The sequence below is a fragment of the Coptis chinensis genome, chromosome 7 (genome assembly GCF_015680905.1).
Source record: "Coptis chinensis isolate HL-2020 chromosome 7, ASM1568090v1, whole genome shotgun sequence".
NCBI classification, from domain to species: domain Eukaryota; kingdom Viridiplantae; phylum Streptophyta; class Magnoliopsida; order Ranunculales; family Ranunculaceae; genus Coptis; species Coptis chinensis.
In genome coordinates this window covers 42,550,716-42,556,180 of record NC_141462.1, presented here as the reverse complement: position 1 = coordinate 42,556,180, position 5,465 = coordinate 42,550,716, and positions in this window count along the sequence as shown.

The following is a 5,465-nucleotide window of genomic DNA, read 5'->3' as shown; positions in this document are numbered from 1 at the left end:
TGTATGTTATCTAATCTTTCAAATATAGAGTATCGTAGTAACAGTTATGTGGATAGAGAAATGATGTTTCATGTTAAAGCTTATAGTGTGATAGCCACTCGGGTTGTAATACTAATTGTATCAGAAAAGAAAGTTGAGAAAATCAAACTTAAGGGCAAATTGAGTTGCCCCACCAGGCTTCACAGCCGCCCAAATAAAGTGGAGGGCGTTAGCCCTTTCGCGGACCACAGGTCCGAATCAAACATGGGGGGCAAATTAAGTTGTCCCATCAGGCTTCACAGCCGCCCAAACACAGTGGGGGGGACGAGCCCTTCGTGAACCACATGTCTGAATCAAACATGGGGGCAAATTGAGTTGCCCCATCAGGCTTCACAACTGCCCAAAGACAGCGGGGGGGACGAGCCCTTCGCGGACAACAGGTCCGAATCAAACATGGGGGCAAATTGAGTTGCCCCATTAGGCTTCACAGCCGCCCAAAGGCAGCGGGGGGGACTATCCCTTCACTGACCACAGGTCCGAATCAAACATTGGGGCAAATTAAGTTGCCCCATTAGGCTTCACAGCCGCCCAAAGGCAGCGGGGACGAGCCCTTCATGACCACGATCCGAATCAAACATGGGGCAAATTGAGTTGCCTCATCAGGCTTCACAGCCGCCCAAAGACAGCGGGGGGGACGAGCCCTTCGCGGACCACAGGTCCGAATCAAGCATGGGGGCGAATTGAGTTGCCCCATCAGGCTTTGCCGCCGCCCAAACATAGTGGGGGAAACGAGCCCTTCGCGGACAACAGGTCCGAATCAAACATGGGGGCAAATTGAGTTGCCCCATCAGGCTTCATAGCTGCCCAAAGACAGCGAGGGGGACAAGCCCTTCGCAGACCACAAGTCCGAATCAAGCATGGGGGCAAATTGAGTTGCCCCATCAGGCTTCACAGCCGCACAAAGATAGCGGAGTAGATAAGACCTTCGCGGACGGATCATTCAAATTGGGGGACAAATTGAACTGCACTAAACCTACTTCAAAGCTCAACATAAACCTCATAAGTAAATTCAATTGAAATTAGACCTGCTAAAGAAGTTATAATTGCACATTATGTGAAAATGGAACCAGGACAAACGAGTTTGATTGAGGACCTGCTGGGCATAACTAGAAATCCAGGCAAAAAAAAAATATACACAAATACAAAAGTACCATCATACAGAGTATGTGGGTTGCAAAAGTACAAAAATACAAAGGCACAAATACATTAAAACGATTTAGCAGCGTCACTGTTGTTCTTCGGTCGCGTCTTGTTGAGAGAAAACTTTATCCACATCCACAGCGGAAGCAGGATCATCATCCACAGAAATAGGTGAGGTAACCGCACTGGGAGTGGGTAGGGGTAGCACTGGTGTAGCAGCCTCAATTGGGGAGGTGACCGGAGTGGGAGCTGAGATTTGAGTTTCAAGTACTGGAGTCGGAGTTGGAAGAAGACGGCCGGCCGCAGTGAGTTCTTCAAGCTATTATTTAAGTTCACAGACAATCTTTTTCTCAGCTAGGCTTCAGAAGCGATCTGCAGCATCCTTCACAGCCTGGTCCACAGCATCCTGGATGGCGAGCTTATCCGCCTCCTTTTGGCTCTCCATTTTGGAAGCGACCCCTGCTACATAATCACGGTGCTTGTCTTCAGCTTGCTGGAGAGCTTTTTGGGCCTTCACAGCTACAATTCGAAGATCGTCCTGATCCTTCTCCAGTTTGGCATACCTGGCTTTCCAGCCGTTAGGCCCATGAATTTCCTGCTTCGCGACCTCCAGAGATTCTAGGGTGCTGGTGAGACCGCGCAACACATAGCCGACGTCCAAACTCAGCTGAAAATATAACTTGTTAAAAAGGTATATAAAAGAACGGATAGAGAAGATGGAAAGAGGCAACCCTTTTCCCAGCCATGGTAGATAGATGCTCTATGAGAGGCCAGTGAGCCAGAGTCACCGTAGGCTTGATCCTTGGGAAAATGAGAGTTGAAGAAAAGGGATGCTGCGACTGCAAGGTTCTCCAAGGCCGAGTCACGAATAGTAATATCGCGATCTCTAGCCTTGAACTAAGGTTGCCAGACGTCAGCCGCACCGGAAGATAGGGGCCCTGATGGGCGGGGGTCTTTCCCATGATGGCGCGTGGGAGCTAAGGGTCGCGCCTGTACAGCAGGGGGTTCAACGGGGTTTGGTGGCGTGGTCAGAGCCTTCTTTGCCGGGGGGCTCGTAGGCGCAACTTCGGTGGGCTCATCACTCTCTGAGCCACTGTCCCACAATTTTAGCTTGTTGGGGGCCATGGTAGCGGCAGGAGTAATAGAGGGATGATGAGCAAAATCGTCTTCGCAGTCCGCTAAAGCGGAATACGAAGAGGGGGTGGCGGTATCTGGGATAGCTAGGTGGGATTGAGCGGCGGATCGCCGAGCAACGGATTGGGAGTGGTATATTTTGGTGGTGTATTTGAAGGACTTGTGGGCCTTTCTCTTAGGGAGTGGGGAGGATTTGGGATGTCTTTCTTTGGGAGGTGGCGGGCGATATAGGGTCCTTGGTATTTACCAATGTTTTTCAACGAGGGATCGAGAAGAAGAGGGTTGTCTTTCTCTAGATCGATGCCGAGAACTTCACACTGGGCACTTCCCAAATCGTGGATTCTTTGAAAGATTTTGGATGAGATGCCGGTGTAAATTTGGGATCGCGAGTCGGGTCTCCAACTTGAATCAGAAAAGAAAGACAAATTAAAATCAAAGTTAGAAAGTAGCACTGCGAATCAAAAGATTTTATGTACCACGTTTAAGGAAACTGAGATTCCTTAGAGAAACTTTAGATGGAAGGTCCGTGGAGATAAAACTACCCGACACATACAAAGGATAGTAATGCCAGACCTTATCAGAAGTTGTGATGTGGAGGACAAAAGACTTCTTCTGCAGATGCGTACAGAAAGACTGGTACCCTATACTACCAAGTTTGGTGCTCTTTTTTATATAATAGTGAGCTATCATATCATGGAGTTGGATTTTTAGAGAATGGGTTTCATTGTAATGATTCACAGCATATAGGATACGCCAGAAGTTACCTATGCCTTGGCATGGTGGAATATTGAAGTGGTTGCATACCTCGACATCAAGAAGGGTTAATGGAAAGCGCAAGCCAGCCGCTATCTGGCCTACTTTAGCGATAAGACAACCTGGCCGCGACTTTACCAAATGAGGGAACTGGGTGACGCCAGGCACGTGCTCAAGTACCACGTCGGCCAAGATACCATAAGCAGCTTTAACTATATCTAAGTTAGGTCTACAGTGGTATGACGGTGGGGGAGGAAGAGTTGTTTTCCTTCCTGAAGTAGACGGTTCAGCGACAGGGCTGGCAGTGCCCGAGGCCAGGGATTCAGATCTAGCCGCAGTATAACCGCTAGATCTGGGAGTAGAGGACTCCGACCCAGTGGATCTAGTGGCTGAGGTGCTCACCGATTCAGACTCCGACATGACGGAATAAAATAAAGGGAGGAACACAACTGAAGTAACAATGGAGAGAACAAGATAAGAAGGGAAAAAGGGGGGAATAGTAACGCAAATGACTATAACCAAACAACAATTGATCGGGATAGAAAGGAGGGAGACAAACCTGAGATGCAAGGCAGCAAGGGGCAACAAAGCGAGGTGGAAGGAAGACTTGAACGAAGCTGGAAGATCCCATGAAAATGGAGAACAGTAAAGGGAAGTGGAAGAGGCTAGAAGATGAAATGAGAAATGAAATGTTAGAGTGGGGGTTTTGAGGGAAGAGAGAGGTTTGAGCGGGATTCTAAGAGACAGGGGCAAAAGGGTCATCTCCAGAGAAAAAGGACCAGGGGGAAGGTGACGCGTGGGTCCTCGAAAATCGGAAAGATAGGGTCGATACGCGTGCGCTTTGAACACGTGGGAATAATGACAGAGCATGTGCCAAGAAGGGAAATGGGATAAAAGAGTGGTTCTCGGTCCCGTTGCATGTCCGCTGACCATAAAAGGGGCCGCCGAATGTCAATAGAACCGAGAAGGACATCTGTATAGGGCATATCCATGACATGAGAGGTTAGTGGGGAAAGTGGGCCGATGTGATATAGGAGAGACAAGACCTGCAGCAGGGGATCGGATCTGCGAAAACCTAATTGCATGGAAACCACTGCGACATGTGGGAAGACAGGGGACGCTAGATAGAAAAGAAATCAACAGACCACAAGAGGAGGTTAGAGAAAGAGAAAGATATATAAAGAAATATAGGGGTGGATAAAAAAGAAAAAAAAGAAAAACGAGAGAGAAAATAAAAAGGGAGAAGAGTAAGAACTTAAGACAAGTGATTTCATAGGTTGTAATAAGAGTAGATACACAACCTCTAGCTACTAAAGAAAACAGAAGCATGAAATTGAAGATTGTTTCGGCCATTGATAACATTAGAGAGAGAAAGAGAGATGATTAAAAATTTGAACGCCTAGAACTGATAACAGAGAATTTGAGGGAGAAAATTTTATTTGAAGAGAGAGAGAGTACCTGATTTAGGAACAAAATTTCTTCAAAGTTCGTTCTTTTTCTCTAGATCTTCAGAGTTCGTTTTCTGATTCGATTAGAGAATGAAATGGGATTAGTGGGAGCGAGAGAGAGAGAGATACTTGGAAGGAATGAATCACCTCTTGGGTTCCGGTGCAACAGTGATTGGATGATTCATCCTTTAGCTAGGTTTTTTTTTTTTTTTTTTGGTAAAGGTCGGGGTGGGGTTTTGAGTTTTGACGAAAGGTTTTTTATTTCCTTGGTAATTAAGGTTTTGATGCGAACTGTTCCCAAAACTGGGCGTGACTTTGTTTTTTTTTTGTGTCGAATCTAAATCTATTATTGCACAGTGGGCAAAAATGCTCATATGTGTTTTCAGGAGGCCACATCAGCAGTATTTTCAAGTTGGTACACAAAATTAATTACAAATCAGAACAGTATTTTGATTTATTACAAATTGATCCTTGCTCTGAATTTCATTGGACGCAGGATGTTCTCGAGATTGTTTGGATGTTCTTGAGATACATATATTAAGAACAAACCAATTAGACGCCAATCACAATTTTGATTCGTGATAGAACTACGGAACATTAAAACAGATAAATTGATTCTAAAAACGAAACCCTTCACCTAATAAACTATGAATCCTAATAAAACAAAAACCTTCCGACCCTAACAATCAAACTTCCTAAATACCAACTTCAAGGACTTCAAACTTTAAGAACCCTCAACTCTTCAAACTTGAAAAGGCCTTAAACTCTTAGACTTAAAGAACTCTTTGAAAGAGCCTCATGCGTCTATCATCAAACTTGAAGCTTCAATTAGTTAATCAACAACTTCAATTACTCTTTCAGAGGTAAGGTACTTTATTCCTGTTGAAAAATAATACAGAAAAAATAGTTAAATTTACTAATTGACAGGTACAACATAGTTAGATTTACTAA